Below are 20621 nucleotides of genomic sequence, written 5' to 3'. Positions count from 1 at the left end.
GACTTATGATCACTGTATGCAGAAACATTGCTTGTTGTATTTACTAACTTTTTATTATATAGCGTCAACATAGTACGCAGAACGTTACAGAGATTGTTTAACCATTTACATATGATTGGCTGCTGTCCTGTGGGGATAACACTGTGCATCATGGGTAAAATGAAAGTTGTCCTGTTTTAGAGTGAAAATAATACACTATTTATAACAAGTCTCCTTTATGAGCGATGAGATCCTTACATGGCTTTTCAATTCGTACTGTATGTGCATAATTAGAAAATTCAGATGTAGCCGCTGGTATCACGGGCTGTAAGTTGCTAATGGACTTTTAATTAGCACCTAAGGCATACTTGCCGACAATCAGCTCCAGCCTTCCGGGAGGGAGCTGATTGTCGGCTTACAGTGGGGGGGTGGAGCTGGCCATTGACAGCACACTGGGGGCGGTGCCGGGGTGGGTCCGCACGATCGCATCACCGTGGCCCCGCCTACTTTTCACAATGCCATTTTTTGGCATTGTGAAGCAGGGGGCGGGGCCACGATGACACGATTCCTGCTGCGGGGGTTTCTCTGTTATTCTGGGGAGAGGTCGGGAGGCTCCCGGCCAAATCGGAAGGGTAGGCAAGCCAGACCTAAGGCACAGAATTCAATTGTTTCACTGCAGCTGAAGCTGCCAACTAAAGTAATGATAGCTACTCAATGTTTGTGCCGCTGGGGGTGAGTGCCTTGTGCACCCATCAATTACTTCAGGAGGGTGCAAGCAGAAATCTGCCCAAAGTAGGGCTTTTGGGCATTTTAAACAGCATCTTGCCCAGTTTTTGGGTGACTTAACTGTTTCTTTAGATGGGAGGAGCAGCTCTGTGCGGCTAATACCCTGCATTTTGGGTGTGACATCCGCAATAGCTGAAATGTGCCCAAGGCACTCAAGCCATACATGCCTACCCTCCCGAAATTCACAAAGGGGGCGGGGCTTAATGACGCGACCAGTCGGGCCCAGTCCCCGTCGCAACCCACCTGCCTCTCCTTCCGGGGCATCTCCTGGGGAAGAGACAACAAAGGTAGACAAGTATGACTCAAGCCCAGCAGCACAAACAATTGAATATCTTCCGTCACTGTAGACAGGAGCTGCGGCCGCGGTAATACAATTGAATTCCCCATATAGAATGTGAGGTAATTTCACATAAGACAAAGGCAGTGTCGGGTCCACACAGCAATCCTATATGTTACCTAGAGGACATTGCATCAGAATCAGCTTTGCCATACTTGTCTTGAGTTATTCATAGAAAAGAGTTTACTCAGCTTTCTGTATCGCAAGGTGTTATTCAAAATGTATTGTGCCTCTTAGCTTTCATTTTTCTGCTTGTACATAATATTCCTACTAGCATTTTAGGCCAAGCCCCTAAACCAGGGATGGAGAACCTCAGGCCCAGGGGCCATATAAGGCCCACAGAATCATTTGGTAAGGCCCTCTGAGCTTTGTTCTGCTAGCCTCTTCTGGCTAGCAGGGTACCTGCGGCCAGAATGTATGCAGCAGTGCCGCCTGGATCGTCCTTAGGACTCTTCAGACTGTCACACCACTGCCCTTACAGCTCCCCCCGAGCATCCTCAGGATTCCCCAGGCATTGCTGTAATCACCGGCGATTGTGGCCCCGCCCCGTGTGACAGCACATGGAGTGAGCATGGCCTGCACCGGTCCCGCTATTAATGTGTGTATATATAATATATATGTATATATAAAGTGTATATATATATATATATATATATATAAATATATCAAATGGCCCTCAAATGGTAGAAAAACGGTTCCCCATCCATGCCCTAAACCAACAGTACATATGTCATCATGACTACACCTTATTGTCTTTAACCACTCATAATCAATTCCTCAAATCAGGAGATCATGACCCATTGCAGCAGTAACCTGTTTGTATCCCACAAAAATATTGACTTTTGGGGTTATGATCGCACAGTGGCAGGGTGCAGTAAGGTCTATGGGGGATATTTATCAAAGCTTGGAGAGAGATACAGTAAAGCGGAGAGAGAGAAAGTACTAATCAATCAGCATCCTGTGATCTTACAGGCTGTGTTTGAATAATTAAAGTTAGGAGCTGATTTGTTGGTACTTTATCTCTCTCTAAGCTTTGATAAATCTCCTCCCATGAATGGTATACAGCAGACTAGCGCCGCCATTAGATACAGTAGCTCCTATGTTGAACTTTTTCAGAGTTGGCTTGGTGCATAAGTCTTTCTAATATTTTAAATAACTAAAGGTGCATATACATGTAACGATTTTGTAACCAACGATTTTCTGTCAGATTATCTATCAGATTTTCCCTTGAAAAAGTGAACGATTTTTTAAAGTGTAATGAACAATTTTTACAATGATGAACGAAAAATGTTCCTTCCCTTAATGATAATCGTTATGTTGGATAGTCTGAAATGGACAATGAACTACAAACTAGAAACGGGAGCGCGCTTGAATGATTATCGTTCATCGTTATAACTCAGAAACTGAACTATTTTTTTGAACGATTAAACGATAACGACGTAGTTAATGACAAATCGTTAAAAAAATCGTTATGTGTGTATGCAACTTTAGCGATACCAAACTGTAAGTGGCAGCTTTGAACTGGAAACCTCAGGGGAGGATGCATACAGTATGTCCAACAGATGTAAAGCTTACATGCAATGCACAGACATGTTCTTACATTTTGTCACAGGGAGCAGTGATCCCATCTCCTGCCTGCCCTCCTGGATACCCTATTCTGGTCACTGTTATTTTCTGCATAAAGAGGAGAGGATTTGGAAGGACGCAATGTTATCATGCAGGAAGGAAGAAGGGGATCTCGTAAGTTTGCACAATATAGAAGAAGCAGGTTTTATTACCTCAGAATTTGAGTTTGGTAAGTAGCACTAAACAAGTGACTAGATATTAACATTAATGCATTAAAACGTCTTCATTCTAATACTTACCTACCATAGAGGGCAGCTAGGACAGCACTAGGCAGTATTTTGAAGCTGAGAAAAGAAATGTGCTAAATTGTATTTGTGGTATTTTCCATACTAAAAATGGCAGTATAAATGCCTCATATGAATACAAAACAAGACGGTTGTTGTCAGCGCTTGTCCTCACTATTGCAAATCTGTATATAGCTATCAAAATAAGTGTATTAGCTATTAGTTCACATTTTGATCAGAACATGTTAAGTTTGCAGCCCACATAAGTTTATGGCTTGCAGGCATGGGCATCAGAACCGCGGACGGTCAGGGGCTGTGCTTTATAGCAAAATGCTCCAGGGGTCGGAGCCAGCAGGGCGCCCTTACATCGCAGCGCGACCGACATGGCGGCGTGACCTAATTACCATAACTCACGCCCCCTACATGACGTTATTTGAAGGCCTGCCGCATGGCCTGCCATCAGATAATGTCAGGCTGGGGGGAGCCTCACTAGCTGGGCTTCCCCCAGCTCCTCTTCCGTCACTGAATGGATGCCGCGCACATGCACACAGCATCCATTAAGACTCCAGGGTCCAGCACCGCTGCAGAGCTGCGGCGGCGGGGGTCCCCAACCTCACGATTTGACGACCCGCAGGCCACTTCGGCCCATGGATGGAACAGCGGGACAGTACTGACCCGCTGAAATCGGGATGTTGGGGAGGGGTGCGCCCTCTATGGGTGGCGCCCCTGTGCGACAGCACTGGGCGAACACCCCTAGAGCCGAACCCTGCACAGGGGCGTCGGAACGATTTTATGTTGCTGCCCCAACATAAAGTCGATCTGACGCCGCTGCTTGCAGGAATTAATAAATAGTAACATTGGAATTAATAAATAGTAACATTGGCTTGAAGCTTAAATGTTTTGATCAAAATATGGGCTAATACTTGATCCATTAAATGTATAGGGTGATGTTATATCAATCACTACCTCTATACTTATGAAAAGAAAACCTACAGTATATGGAACAGAGCAGGACAGAGGGCCTGATTCAGACCCACTCGTGAGCGCTGAGCACTCGCAAGTGGGTCGATGGTGGCCCAGTGCACATGCGCACGACGGAGCCGGCTCCATCGTGCGCATGCGCGAGACCCGGATAGCGACGGGCAAACCGTCGCTCAGGGTCTCGCACCAAAGGGGGCATGCTGTCGATGTTGAGTGATAGCACGCCCCCTTTGGTGGGCGGGCCGGGGGTGTGGCTGCCCAGACGGAGGCGTTCCCATGGGAACGCCTACCGTCTGGGGCCGGCCCCACTGACATCACAAGTGATGTCAGTGGGAGTGCTTTCGGCTCTGTTTGAGCCGAAAGCACTCTAGGGCTTGTGGTAATGAGACCCTACCACAAGATTCAAAGCGAGCACTCTATCAGAGCGTCCGGCTCTGAATCAGGCCCTGAGTTCAATAGTGCCATCTAAGTTAAGAACAGACACCTCTGTACTGTCCCTCTGTCCAAGAAATGCACTCACCAATTTAAGCATTGTCCTGAAGATAGCTTCACTCTCTTCACTTTAGCCTAGGTTTGTCAAGATCAAAAAATAATTTAACTGTTTAAATTCTGTTTTCTAGAACAAATAGAGTATGTTTGGTTGGGATTAAATGACCTGAAGGTGCAACTATTTTTTGAATGGAGTGACGGGTCCCCAGTAATATATACAGTCTGGCAGAGAGGAGAACCATCTCACCTCGACAACAGACAAGAGGATTGTGTTGCATTGTACACTAAGGTGGGACACTGGCTCTTTATAAACCATTACATAATGTACTTAAAGCAGTAATCAGAAATTACTTTTTTAAAAGTATCTGATTGTTATTAGCTATCCTCCTACAGATCATCATTTCCTTTTCAAAATCATTCTGGAGTGCAACCATAAATATGGCTGCCACAAGGTCACAACCCTCAATATGTTACTGTATGTGATGACAGAAAGGGAAGGAGAAGGGAAGGATGTCACAGTAAAAACAGAGCTCAGAAAGGTGTTCCAAAGCCTCTCTGCTTATTACATCCTGTGATTGTGGTTCCCATGATAGTAACATAATTCTGAGATTTTACATAGTTATTATTATTATAGTAATCAGTAACAGCAATTAGAAAAAACAAACCAAACTGAGAGCAGTGAAGTGACAGTCCCTCCCTCTCCTAATCCGGCCGCAGGCGCCGCTCAGACAGTGTGACACAGTGACAGTGTCACTAACTATCACCATGCAGCCGTAGCACTGTTACAGAGAACTCCGTGGGCAGGCTCAGCTGTTGAAGAGCTCGGCTGATGTAGGGCTGCGCAGTGTGACTTCTGAGATTTGAGGCACGAATTCCGAGATTGAAATCCAGGGGTTTTGGGGCCAAAATCCCGGGATCTATTTACAATGCCCAGGCACAAACTTAGCTCTTCTATCATTGCATAAGAGTGATAGAAAATCAAGTTTCACCCCAATCAAGAAAAGTTTGTCGGGGCAACTGGCTGGCAGGTATATGAGGAGTCTTACAACTTTATCAGACAGTCTTCAATGCCTGGTCGAACTTCTAGTCCCAATTAAGCAAAAAAATAAAAAAATATTTAGATGTAATAATAAAAAAAGCAATTACAGTCTTACATAATATACAACAGTAAAACAGATGGTATATATTACTTTACCAATTCTCCTTAAACCTGAATGCTTAATGGCCACTTTGTTTGTAAAACAACTTACACACCTGCTGGCTATTGCAAATATCAAATTAGCCAATAAAAATAAAAAGGGTGTAAGGTCAAGAGATTCAGTTGTTGTTCAGACCAAATGACAGAATAGTGAAGAAATGTGATCTACTCTAAGTGACTTTCACCGTGGAGCGATTGTTGGTGCCAGATGGAATTTGAATATCTGAGAAACACCCATTAACACCAATTTAGCACCATTTAAATGCTGCAGCTTAGCTGAGATTGGGTGCTGACCATTTGCAGATTTATTGCAAATAAATGTATTAACGGTTACTTCCAGCAGTTTGTATCATAGGAATGGGGTCACTCGTTCACGTGTCATATTGGCATTATTCATGTCTCAGTGATGTCACTAGTTCCTAGTGAATTGATAGGCTGCACTCTTATACATTTTGGGTAAAGGTTCTGGCTTATACCTTGTGCTATTATAATAATGTGTTCTTCCCACCACAGAATGGACATTGGGCAGATAAGATGTGTGAGAAGAAATTTCCCTATATGTGTAAGAGGAAGCCATTGGCAGTTGCTCATGACCAAATTCCCGTAGACGAGGGGTGTGGTAAGGTACTGTACATTATTTCAAGGTAATTTTTAATATTCATGTATTGTATAACCACAAATGTAATTTACATAATCTACTCACAAATGATGCAGTTAATTGGGTGTTCCTTAGTCTGATGCTGCAACATGTTCCCTCCCCATTTAAGGTTCTGTTGATGTGACCCAAGGTAGGTTCATCTAAGGAAGGTTCTCTTGTACGCACCTAAGGAAGATTCTGTTGTATTGATCTAAGGGAGGTTTTGTTGAAGTGATCTAAGGAAGGTTCTGTAGATGTAATCTAAGTGTCACGCTCCGGACACTTAAAATCCGCTCGCTCTGTGAATCCCTCCTGGATAGCACAAAGGTCTGCTCACGCTGCACATCGCTCCCGACTGGTGCTGAGGTCTGCCTGCGCTGCTCCTGCCCCATCCACCCAGTGTCCTGTCACTGAGCACACGGTGTCCTGTCACTGAGCACACAGTGTCCTGTCACTGAGCACACAGTGTCCTGTCACTGTGAAGATGTCTCTCTACAGTCCCTTGCTCACTGCGTGTCTCTTCAGCATGATGGTACACAAGATGCATGCCCGAATTTGCTCTGACACCAATTTATGGGCGCAGCAATGTTGGACTGTGTCACCTGATGCTCTTCATCCACTCAGAGCCTGCTCCCAGACCAGCTGATTGCAGCATCCAGTCCCTGGGGATCAACCCTTATAAATTCCATTTCCTGACTGGCCCACATTGCCAGTACAACGTCGCTTCTTGCTGAAGTTACAGCTCTGTGCTGAGCTCCCAGGTACTCTGGGCCTGATTCAGAGCCGCTTGCTCTGACAGAGCGAGCGTCCATGATGATGGTCGCGATGGTCAAGACCATAGCGACCATCGGGCTTGCGACGAGACCCTTGTGGTAGGGTCTCGTGGCCGCAAGCCCCAGAGAGCTTTCAGCTCAAACAGAGCCGAAAGCTCTCCCACTAACATCACTTGTGATGTCAGTGGGGCCGCCCCCAGACGGTAGGCGTTTTCATGGGAACGCCTCCGCCTAGGCAGGCACCCCCCCGGCCCGCCCACCAAAGGGGGCGTGCTGTCACGCAACATCGACAGCACGCCCCCTTTGGTGCGAGACCCGGAACGACGGATTGCCCGTTGCTATTTGGGTCTCGCGCATGTGCACGATGGAGCCGGCTCCATCGTGCGCATGCGCTGTGGGCCACCATCGACCCGGTTGCGAGTGCTCAGCGCTTGCGACCGGGTCTGAATCAGGCCCTAAATGTGTACCCAGCATTAGTTGTAAATCGTATTTAAAAAAACTTTAAAAAGTGATAAAGTGTTTAGTAGCAGTTAAAAAAAAGTGTGTGATAAAAAGCATAGCGCTTGCGAGCTGGTCTGAATCAGGCCCTCTGTCTGAACGGTTCCAGTCCGTTATATCAAGTTCGTATATCTGGTAAACAAGTCTTCAATACCATCTTGCACTCCAGTCTGGTGTTACCACTAAGACTTGTCCTTACTGCCTCCACTCATTCCAGCCAATACCTCCAATCATCAGTCCCATCCGATAACTCCAACCATTGGTCTCATTCAATAAATTCAATAATCGGTCGCATTCAATACATTTAATCGTTGGTCTCATTCAATACCTCCAATCATCAGCCCCATCCAATACCTCCAATCATTGGTCTCATTCAATGCCTCCAATCACCCGTCTCATTCAATACCTTAAATCCTCAGTCTCATGCAATACCTCCAATCATTGGTCCCATCTGATACCTCCAATCATCAGTCTCATCCAATATCTCCAATCATCAAATCTTTATGTCCTCTCCAAACATCGATCCCATCTGATGCATATATATTAATGAGTTAGCCAAAACTTGTTGAAACCTTGCTGCAGCTTTTGAATTTACCCATTATAACTATATCTACAACATTAGTCATGCATTCCCCTTTTCCTAATCTAAGCATAATTACAATGTAACTGTGTCACAATGGTATGTACTGTACAGTCATATTTTACTGTACTGTGATTGTGCTTATATCATATCATCTTATATGTTGACAGGGCTGGAGAAGGCATGGCTCCTATTGCTACTCTATAAGTGAAACGTCTACAACATTTTTAGAAGCGAACAGCACTTGCAATAATAAGGCAGCCTTTCTGATGACTGTTGAAGACAGGTACAGTAAAATAAAAATGAAAAACAAAAGCACAGGATTAACCACAGGGCAACATTGCAAGCCTAGTAATGTCTGGTTCGGAGGGGACACTCAGGGTCCAGGTGCAGCATTGGGAGCAGGGACAAATTACGATTTTTGGGGTCCTGGGGCACTTAAGGCAAGGGGACTTCCCTCCTATTGTCAGCACCGCCCCTCGTCTGTGCCCACTGTATATGTGCGCCTATACAATATATATATAATAAACCTCATTATTTGAGTTTTGCCATATTGATGCAATTATTGTGATTATCTGTATATTCCTGTTATTTAAACAATGAATATATGGCTCCCTCTCTTGCTGGGATTGTGGTGACTACTTTCTTCTATATAAATCTGTCATTTTTTAAATTATTACAGGGGTGTATTAATGGATTGTATTAATTTGTGAAAAATATTAGTACTACAATTGTCCTCCCTTAAAGGAGTGTGTATCAAACCAGAATGAATGATATTATGCTAGAGAACTCCTTACAATTATTTGTTCCTCAATTAGAGGGTTATATCTAATATGAGTAATGAAACTCTGTCTTAGGCCCTCATTCAGAGCCGTACGCTCTGAGCAGAGTGCACGCTCTGAATGAGGGCCGGGCTCCATTTTCATGGAGCGTCCTCCTGGACGCTCGTATAGCTGTGGGTCACCACCCACAGGCTATACGAGCGTGCTTTGTGATGACCATCGAAATTGCGAGCCGGAGCCTGCGGTTGAGGTTTTCAACCGCAAGCTCCGGAGTGATTTTGGCTCTATCAGAGCCAAAATCACTCCCACTGACATCACTAGTGATGTCAGTGGGCCGGCTTCTGACGGGAGGCGTTCCCGTGGGAACGCCCCCGTCAGGGAGGCACGCCCCCGGCACGCCCACCAAAGGGGGCGTGCTGTCAATCTATATTGACAGCACGCCCCCTTTGTTCGGACACAACGAGCAAAGGACTTTCCTTCGCTCGTCGCGTCTGGCGCATGCGCACGACGGAGCTCCCTCCGTCGTGCGCATGCTCAGTGCATAACATCGACCCACTTGCGAGTGGTTCTGAATCAGGCCCTTAGTCCATATTACAGGAATATGATGAGGATTCCATCGTGCAATATATACTAACAATCTTTCTACCTTGACTTAACAATCCCCGTATAGTGGTTTGCTGATCATCAGGGCCGTTGAGACCGCTGCCGGGCCCCGGTAAAGAGGGGGGCGTGGCCTAATTGCGGGAGGCGTGGCCACGCCCCCTCGAATAAAAAAAGTACAAAAAAGTATACATTTGCGCGGCGCTGCACGCCAGGGAGGGGGGTGCTGCGAGCCCCTCAGCCCGGCGCAAAGCCAGGGGGGGTGCGATCAGTGTGATCGCTCCCCCCCTCAGGCATAGGAGATTGCTCGCAGCTGCTAAGCAGCAGCCACAGCAATCTCCCACTGCATCTCAGCACACGCTGTGCGCTGGGAGATAGTGAGGAGGGAGGGGGGGCAGCGCCGGACCCGGGCCCCCGCCGGGCCCCTCTGGAAGCCCGGGCCCAGGTAAATTGTACCCGCTCCCCCCCCCCTCTCGGCGCCCCTGCTGATCATAAGTACACTGTAGTTGTACTAATTATTTAATCAGCAAACCCACTTTTGACAAAATTGTATAATTTTAATCACATAACTATATTTTTCTGATTAAATTATACTGAACCATATTGTTTCACATTGCATCACACAGTAGTGTCCCTTATTCACATTACACCACACAGTAGTGTCCCTTATTCACATTACACCACACAGTAGTGTCCCTTATTCACATTACACCACACAGTAGTGTCCCTTATTCACATTACACCACACAGTAGTGTCCATTATTCACATTACACCACACAGTAGTGTCTCTTATTCGCATTACACCAGAGAGTAGTGTCCCTTATTCACATTACACTACATATTAATGTCCCTTATTTACATTACAACACACAGTAGTGTCCCTTATGCGCATTACACCACAGAGTAGTGTCCCTTATTCACATTACACTACATATTAATGTCCCTTATTCACATGACACCACACAGTAGTGTCCCTTATTCACATTACACCACACAGTAGTACCCAAATTCACATTATAACCCCCAGTAGTAACCCTTATTTATGTCAAGCCACACAGTAGTGTCTCTCATTCATGTTATGCCACAGTAGTGCCCCATATTCACATAATGCCACACAGTAGTGCTCCTTATACACATTATACCACAATAGTGGCCTTTATTGGCATGTGGCATCAGAGCAGTCAAGTGTGACATCACCGGACTCACCACTCAGACTCCTCCCAGTTAAAGGCACTGCAACACAGGCTCTCAACTGCAGAACCTGGCTCAGGGAAACTGCCATCATGTTCTCTCCTCCTGTGTGACTTACTCAGCTCAGAGGAGACCAAAAGGAGGAGCTGGGGGCGATGACAGGAAGGGATCGCCTCCTCCTACCTTTTTGTTATTGCTCATGGCTCCATTGCTCAGTCCCACCTCCCTCTGGCTCTGTTCCACCTTTCAAAGCTGAAGTCCATCGGACGGTTGATCTCCAGTGCCCTAGCCGGAGCATGCGCTTGGAGCTCGAGCTTCACTGGCTCCACCCTTGCTATGGCCCTGCCTTATAGAGGACGATCTGTGGAACTAGACAAGACAGTTCTTCAGCTTTTCTTGAATTTAAGTTTGTTGTTGACATCAAAATCCTCACACACAGAAAACATCATCATGAAAAAGTGATGGAAGATTGCATCACACATGATGAACGATGGCTTCATGACATGTTTGCTCACATTCAAATTACAACAAGTGAATTTTAGACTCTTGCAGTTTTTATTTGCAGACAATGAGCACTATGGAATAAAGCCCTAGTTCCTAGTTCCTTGTAGCCTCTCATTAGGGGCCCTATTCATCATGATAAAAATTGAATGTGTGATATTTTAGTTTTGAACTCGCCACAACTTCATTGTTAACTTTAGCCCTATTAATCATTGTTGCATTACTAAAGTATCACTTCCAAAAATATGCTTTTTCTGCGAAGACAACTTTTCGTAAATGTGATACTTTTTCCCTTCAACTGCACCCTGCCGGCATCCTCTCTACAGTGTCTCCCCCCACAGCTCCTCTCTACAGTGTCTCCCCCCACAGCTCCTCTCTACAGTGTCTCCCCCCACAGCTCCTCTCTGCAGTGTCTCCCCCCACAGCTCCTCTCTACAGTGTCTCCCCCCACAGCTCCTCTCTACAGTGTCTCATTGATATCATCTACAGCTCTTCTCTACAGTCTGTGGCACCCCCCTATGCCAGCTCCTCTGTACTGAGTCTCCCGCGGGCTTGCGGGACCTCTCTGCAGTGTCCCATCTACCCCCCCGTACCGTCCCGCCCACCCCTGCTGCCTGGTCAACTGTGCACTCCAGTGTCCAATTCTAGCTTCCAGCTCTTCTGTGCAGTGGCCTGTCCATGCAACCCCCCCTCCTTCTGCTGCTGGGTTCTCTGTGCACTGCAGTATCCCGTCCAAGCTGCTGGCTCCTCTGTGCGGTGTCCGGTCCACCCAACCCCCCGAACCCCACTGCCGGGTCCTTTGTGCACTGTGGTGTCCCGTCTAAGCTGCTGGCTCCTCTGTGCAGTGTCCCATCCATCCAACCCCCCTGCTCCCAGCTCCTGTCCACCCCCACTTCCGGGTGCTCTCTTCCAGGTACAATCCCCTCCCACTGTCGGGTCTTATCTGCGTTGTCCGCCAGCTCCACTGTCTCGCTGCCTGAAGGAGCTGCACTGGCGAGCAGTCAATGACAGGCAGCCAAAGTTCTGTCGCTTCTCCCCCGGCTCCTCTCTCTTTCCAGCCCGAAGACACAGCCAGCAGGTGAGCCCTGGACTGTCGGGTCATGCTGAGGATAGAGCAGAAGAGCAGGGAGGAAGGAAGCCGAGAGCCGCAGGTAGAACACAGACCTTTTACACTGCACAAAGTGTAAAAGGCATCTTCTGATGGGTATCGGGGACTGTACACTCCCTCAGAGTGGCATACAGTATCACTCACTAGTTCAAAAAAAAATGCTTTTTTGAATCTTGATGAATTACATAATTTCTACGTTTTTTTCAGGGAACTGGAAATTATAGGGGGAGAAATGTAACCAGGAGATATCTGTGATATCTCCTGCGTTACATGCTTAATGAATGGCCCTGAATCTTATTTTTACAAAAGTAGGTAAAAGTGTTAATTTTCACCTACTTTTGTAGAAATTAAGTGACGATGAATATGGCCCTATGGGTGTAGCTCCTATGTGTATGCTTCTTACAGATATAACTTGTGCAGCTTCTCTGCTCTAATCGGCCTCTGTATTTGTTGATGTAGCAGAGTTTCTGTACACACCAAAGGATGCCCTGAGACTCAGAACAGCCCAGTTGCTTAACAGTGTGGTGGTTTATTGGAGATAAAGCAGGTACAGCCGTACTTACTGTTACATACACTGGTAGGATGGAGCTTGAGCGGAATGGGGTGTCATGTCATATAACTCACCAGCCAGTGAGTGTAAAAAGTTAGCATTACAGGTTTTCTGGAAGGCCATGTGGGTCGCAGGTAAATGCAGGTGACACTGCAGCTAAGTGAAAGACAACTGTCTCCCACTGTGGTGCTCATACACAGTGACAAGATGGTGCCACACATGCGCAGTGCTTAGTTCAGGAGCCATCTTGGAACAGAGAATGCAGCCTCGCTGGAGGAGTAAAGGCACACATCCACTAAAGGACACCAAAACGACTGCACGGTTATGACATTGTAATCGTGCAGTCATTTGTCAGTCTGTGATGTGCCTGCACTGACGAGCAGTCATTCACTGTAGGCACATCAATCATCTACTAACCCGCTAAAACTGACATTCTCATCAGGTTGTCCAGCATGTTTGCCCGATTATAGATTTCTGACCAGCGGGAGCGCGCATTGCTCGTCATTTTAGAAATTTTTCTTAACGATTTGCAAACAGTTTATGAACAATTGAAAGATAACGATATCGTTATTGTTCAATCGGTCGATTTAATCGTCTAGTGGATTTGTACCTTAAGATAGAGTCTGCGCAGTAGCACACTCCACTTTCAACATCTGTTACAGTCTGCAAATGACATCTATATTACTACAAAGTATTGTTATCACTCATTTCAAAACTGTGAATTTCTGGTTTTTGAAGAAACATTGGGGTACACAGTATGAGATGAGTATTTACTAAAGTGAGAGTTTTTAGAAGTGAAAATGTTGCCCATAGTAACCTTATATTGCTATGAGATGGAGTGAAGTATATTGCGGACCAGCCGTTTCCCCATGGAGCTGAGTAGTATACATCTGTTTACCACTGCGGCACTCGAACACAGTGACTCAAGATGCGCAGACTACCTAATGGCGGCCATCTTGGTAACGGTAAATGCTTCATCTAATGTAGCATTATAGAGGAAGCGCAGTAGCGCACTACATATACCAAAAAGTTCACAAAATATTGCTTAAATTATGTGTCACATACATAAAATGATTTGTCTGTGTCATTAACCTACTATACCAGTGTATTTTTGGAGTCTGGGAGGAAACCTCAGCACCTGAGGAAACCCATTCAAGATGGTCCATGACTGGGAATTGAATTCAGTGCTGTGAGGCAGTAATGCTAACCACTACGCCATGTGTGCTAAAGTTGCATTTGTAATGTCAAATATAATTACAAAAAGTTAACTTAAACTGCTAATTAAATAAAATTAAATGTAAGCATCCGCTGTGTTCCTCTTTACAAAAAATCAACTGGGAATCTGTTTTATCACCACGGATAGAATGCAAATTCATTTACCACAGCAACCACACTAATAATTTCTTCATAATAAATGTGAAGGGGAAACAGTCGGAAAGCCGATGGACAGAATGCCGACCGCCGGCTTCCCGACTGTACAATCCCGGCAAGAGTTAAATGACAGGTGTCAAAATCCTGATGCCTGTCATTTTCCCTACAACGGGAGACCGACACCCGGTTTAACGATCTAAGGTAAGCCGGGTGACGGGCGCGGACAGCCGTGTGGGGGGGTTAGGTGTAGGGTTCACGGTGAGGAGTTAGGGTTAGGCACCCCCCCGGGAGGTTTAGGCTAGGGGAAGGGGGGGTTAGGTTTAGGCACCCCCGGGGGAGGATAGAGTTAGGCTCCCCCCTGGGGGACTTAGGTGTAGGCGGCGGGGAAGGGGCGGTTAGGTTTAGGCACTTAGAGGTGGGATTAGGGTTAGGCACTTGGGGGGAGGTTAGGGTTACGCACCCCTAAGGGAGGGTTAGGGTTAGGGGGTAAAATTAGGTTAGGAAATGCTTACCTAGGATGATCGGGATTTTCATCCTTGTCGGGCTGCCTCTGTCAGGATTTGAAATCATACTGAATCCAGTGGGAAGTATCAAGAAGCACTCAGCCAGTCAGAAGCGCCTGCCCAGGATCATTATCAGCACAGACCTAGTTCAGGTTCCTGTGATCACTAATGTCTGAATTCTTATAACATATTCGCACTCAAATATACATTATAAATAGTTAAACACAAAATTAGAGAAAAAGATAAAACATGTTTATGACAGCAATGAATACCTCGTGCACATACAGAATATCGTGGAATGGAAATTTTAAGTGAATGGCAAGGGGGCTGTCTAGATCCACCTGAAACTTTAGGAACTTGGATTGTGTGAAATTAATTTTAGATATGAGGGTTGTTCAAAAAGTAATGCCTAAATGCTCACAACTCAAATTTTATTATAGATACAAATTTGAAAATTTGCAGTAAAATACTTTGAAGTCTTAGTAACAGAATGACTCTACTCCAAAAATTTGCCATCTGCCCTCAAACATTTTCTCCATCTCTCAACCCAAGCTGTGAAGCCACTTTGAAAAAATTCCAGTGGTTGGTGTTTGACGTAGGAATGTATGGCATTTTTAACTCCCTCTATGTCTTCAAAATGTTGACCATGGAGACAGTTTTTGAGAGGGCCAAACAGATGAAAGTCATAATGAGCCAAATCAGGACTGTATGGTGGATGTGGAATTATTGCCCACCCCATTTTGGCAATGACCGCAGATGTTGCAATCAAAGTGTGATGTCTGGCATTGTCGAGGTGTAAGATGACAGTGTAATTGTTGACCTTTTTTGCAGATGGCTTCTTAAGTGTAATAATGTATTGATCACTGTTGATTGATTGGTTTGGTTCCAAGTAATCGATAAGATTAACACCTCGGCAATCCCAGAAGAATGTGGCCATGACTTTGTTTACGGATCATTATGGATCGCTGTGATTTAAACTTTTTTGGCCTAGGTGAACTTGGGTGTTTCCATTGCTTTGATTGGGCCTTTGTTTCTGGGTCATAAAGGAATACCCAGGTCTCATCTCCTGTAAAGACATTTTCCAAAAACATCTCAGGGTTGGCTTTAAAGTTGGTCAAAAGGTCATTGCACACTTTCACCCTCTGGGCCTTATGATCCCTGGTTAATTGCTTTGGAACCCATTTAGCACACACTTTACGATATCCCAAATCATTGATTAGTGTTTCTACAGTGCCATGGGTATGTTCAAGTTCATCACTGATATCTCTGATGGTCACACGACGGTCTTTCTGAATCATGGCATCGACTTTGTGTCGGTTCTCTGCTGTCACTGCAGTTGATGGTCTGCCACCATGAGGTTTGTCGCACACGGATGATTCTCCCGATTGAAAATGCTTCATCCACCTTCTGACATTGCTATAGTCAATTGTACGCTCACCATACACTTTTTTTCAGTCTTCTGTGGCTTTCTGTAGCACTGCAGCCTTATTTTTCCAGAAATTCAATGATGGCTCTTTGTTTCATCTTGGATTCCATGGTATTTTTTGGACTACCTAAACAAAAATACATATATATAGTTCGCAGACATATTAAACTACAAACTGACAAAGTTTCAAATAAATGTTGCGTATTATTTCAGAGTTATGAGCTTTTAGGCATTACTTTTTGGACACTTTTTAGGCATCATATTTTTTTAACATTCCTGCCAGCAGAGACTCTAATGTTATCTATTTATTTTTTAAGTGACCTATCTGCTTTTATCAGTCTGTCACCCTCTTTACCATTCTAGTGGCCACAATATTGTTCTCGCTGAGGGAATGATACATTACGGATCACGGTTGTGATTTCGTATGCAGACGGCTGATTGTTGCGTACTGTGCATGCATCTCCGTACGCGTAGGCTCCACTGCGATCATTCTGAGATCGCAGTGGCCTCATATTCCTTTCCCCGTGTCTCTTCATTGCCTCAGATCTTCCCCTGTCTCTCTACATAAATCTCAGAATCCTTCCTGTGTCTCTCCATTAACACAACTTCCCCCCATATCTCTCCATAGCTACATCATTTCCCCCACTGTGTCTCTCCAGCAGCCTCAGCTTCTTCCCTTCCATGTCACTCTGTACCTCTCCATGGCCTCAGATCCGCCCTGTGTCTCTCCATGACCATATATTGCTTCCCCTTGTCTCTCCATGGCCTCAGATCCCTTCCATGTCACTATATAACCATAGCACTGCATTCCTCCCACCCTGTGTCTCTCTATCAGCCTCAGCTTCCATTTCCCTTCTGTGTCTCTCCATGGCCATAGCTTTTCCTTGTGTGTCTCCATAGCCACAGCATTCTTCCTACCCTGTGTATCTCTATAGCCACAGCATTCTCCCCTCACCCTGTGTCTCTCCATAGACACAAATTCCCTCCTGTCTTTCCATAGCAACAGCATTCCCCCCACTATGTGTCTCTCCACCAACTACAGCTTCCATTTCCCTCCTGTCTCTCTCTGTGGCCTGAGAACCTTTTACTGTGTCTCGCCACAGCTTCCCCAGTGTCTCTATAGCCACCACATTCTCCTCACCCTGCCACAGCATTCACCCTGTCTCTCCAGCAGCCTTAGCATCCCCCCACCCTGTGTCTCTCCAGCAGCTTCAGCTCATCCCCTCCTGTGTCTCTCCATTGTCACAGTCACTATGCCCCCCTCCTGTCTCACCATTGCCTCAGCCTCCATGCCCCCCTTCCACCAATAGCCTCTTTTACCTGGATAGTACTTAAAAAGGATTGCCCTATAGATCTATATATCCATATTACACAATACATAATGGACTATTCCATTCAGTCAAATAAAGGAGGCCAGTGCAACAGTGATGAGATAGCAGGGAGGATGAGACCCCCTTACTAATATAAAACCTTCAATTCACTATGCACCAATAATACTGTGACCAACAAAATCATGGGTAATGACTTGGGTGACTGTTAACGATGTATATTTACGTTGCTGATATCTGGAGTTATCTTAACTAAATAAATGTATATATTATATAATGGTGTAGAGGAATTTCACTTAAGGGATAGAATTATATGTACAGGAATATCCCTAAACTGCTGACATGTACATAATACTGTGACCAACAAAATCATGGGTAATGACTTGGGTGACTGTTAACGATGTATATTTACGTTGCTGATATCTGGAGTTATCTTAACTAAATAAATGTATATATTATATAATGGTGTAGAGGAATTTCACTTAAGGGATAGAATTATATGTACAGGAATATCCCTAAACTGCTGACATGAAATTGGGTAAATTGAGGAGAAGTGAAATTTACTACATGTATGGGTGTTAACTAAATCTCTCTCTCTTTTTAAATAAGTTAAGTGTAGTCTGTATTTTGTGCTCATCTTATTGTTTATACATGTCAAAACTGATGGTGAGGATGGAAGAAGAGCCTAGTTACAGCCCTGCATATGGCCTACATATGTAGTGGGATTCGGGACATGTGGTCCTGGCAGGGGCGTAGCGTGGGCAGATCAGCAATGCTTTTTATCTTTAGAAGTTTTAAATATAGACTACCAGTCCACCGGTCCCAGGTGCAACAGCGCATGTGCCGACATTACTGGGGTGCTGTACACACTGTCACTGCTTTTAGGAAGGCGGTCACTATAGAGAGCAGAGACAGAGGCCCTGATTCAGAGCCGGACGCTCTGACAGAGCGCTCGCTCTGAATCAGGGCCGTCCTTCCTAATTTTAGAGCGGCCTCCTGGCCGCTCGCATGGCTGTAGCGAGCGGCCAAAAAGATGGTTGCGATGGTCAAGACCATCGCGACCATCTGGCTTGCGAAGAGACCCTTGTGGTAGGGTCTCGTTGCCAACTCCCTCATGCGCATGCGCACTGGGCCAACATCGACCCGCTTGCGAGCGCTCAGCGCTCGCGAGCGGGTCTGAATTAGGCCCAGAGTCTCCAAAGTTAGGTCTTTGTCAAGGTCAGGCTCTCCAGGACGGATGGGTGGCTCCTCCTTGATGACAACAAAACCCTGGAGGACTGTCTTCACCATCAGCCTGTGGCATAGTGTCCGGCACAGTGGGACTAGCATTCTGCAAGATACTCCTTTGAACCTCTTCCAGTAAATCCTTTTTCACTACTCCCAGAGCTCCCAGATGTCATTGAAAAATCAGAAAAAATGACTGGCAGTGCTAAGGAGCAGGCAGTGCAGTGAATTCCAGTAGGACCTGCCCTTTCCCTGTTCATGTCTCATTTCCAGAGTAACACCGGAGTAAGGTGTACCTTATATTTTGTACTGTGTGTGGTCCTACCAGCAAGTAAAGGGAACCGTATTTTGGTTTTGGTTCTAATTTATCATTATGTTTGCCAAAACTACCCTCAAGTGGCTTGGTTTTGGATATTAATTTTTTGTATAAACAGCTAAAATCACATAATTTGGGTCTATTTTTGTTCCTACAGTATTATTACCCTCAATAACATTTAATTCCAGTAATTTCCAGTCAATTTTGACCACCTCAAAGCTCACAATATTGATTTCATCCAGTTTAGGCCAAAAGCTTTTTAAACAATATTGGCAAAAGACTCCAGCAAGCTGAATGACTATACTAAGTGACAGAGTAGCAGCACAAACACGTGGCAGTTTAAAAAAATACAGCATATCTAGGAAACATAGAGACACTGCAGTGGCAGTTAGGATGGCAGTTTACTATAAACCTGTAGAATGTTTTCATTAATCAATCTGCCTGAGGCATTGCATTAATTACTGCCTGTCTGTGGGCAATGTCAGGTGCACGCTGATTAATTCTCCTGTTTGTGCTCAGCAAAGCTGCATCGTTAAGGGAGGTTTGCTGCTTGGAGCCTGTTCCTGTTAAAAACCCAGCCACCCCTGCATTATATGCCAGTGATAGAAGTTCTTTCGTACTTCCGGTTCCTGTCTCTTGCAAGTCAGTCGAGTTCCTGAGTCAGTCTTGCTGTGTTTCGTGTGTGCCGTTTATTCCATCCAGGCGGCACCACCTGCATCTCGTCCACACGTGCTGCTTGTACCATCTGGGCTGCACGGAGCGCTTCCTACCTCTGAAGCATCTGTCATTATCTGGTGACTTGTGTCAACCCGGCGGCACAAGTCGCAGTTTAGCCTTCCAGGTGCGCAACCTAGCACACCGTCGCCAGTGTCATCCCGGCGGTGCTGGTAGCAGCTCTGCGTTCCAGGTGCACAACTTACCACACCGTTGCCAGTGTCATCCCGGCGGCACTGGTAGAAACTCTGCGTTCGAGGTACGCTATAAAGCACACCGTCACCAGTGTCATCCCGGCGGCACTGGTAGCAGCCCCACGTTCTTGTTGCATAGCTCACCTGAATCTCACCAGTCCCTTGGCCATGACTATAAAGGCCACAATCAGCCCTCAATGCTGCTTCACATCACCAGTCCCTTGGCAAATACTATAAAGGCCACAACCATCCCTCAAGGCTGCTCCTACAGCCCACTGGCTGCATCTAAACTTACCCCATAGGCCACTAGTCCAGGCGAATTAGCCCTCAAGGCCATCACCAGACTCTATAGAGACTTATTAATCTTACACTCCTAACACTCTAGAGTTGTAAAATGTTATTGTCATCCTCACCTCATATTATTAGCTCACCCCCACTGGAATCCACAGTTAGAGAAGTCTCTGTACTTACAGTAGTTGTATTTGGCAGCAAAGGTCATATAATTTGTAATTTGTTTTTATGAACATCATTTTCCACATTTTGAGGAAGTAGCCTCCTACGCCAATAGCTCACAAGGTTCCCAGCTGTGCTAAACACTATTTCTAAATACAGACAGAAAAATGGGCAGCTTAAGTAAAGCAAAGCTAGTTTGTACAAGGGGCTCCATATTCCCTTTTTTTTTCCTCCCAGTTTTCAAAGGCACT

At 45.6% G+C, this 20621-nt stretch overlaps 1 pseudogene; it reads left to right on the top strand.

Moving 5' to 3' along the window:
- The window catches only part of LOC148517456 (macrophage mannose receptor 1-like), a 268777-nt pseudogene that overhangs the window by 58775 nt on the left and 189381 nt on the right, over nt 1-20621 (top strand).

This window comes from Taudactylus pleione, unplaced genomic scaffold, assembly GCF_031769625.1.
Source record: "Taudactylus pleione unplaced genomic scaffold, aTauple2 ptg000216l, whole genome shotgun sequence".
Classification (NCBI taxonomy): Eukaryota; Metazoa; Chordata; class Amphibia; order Anura; family Myobatrachidae; genus Taudactylus; species Taudactylus pleione.
The sequence above is the reverse complement of the archived record's forward strand: the minus strand, read 5'-3'. Positions and strand labels throughout refer to the sequence as shown.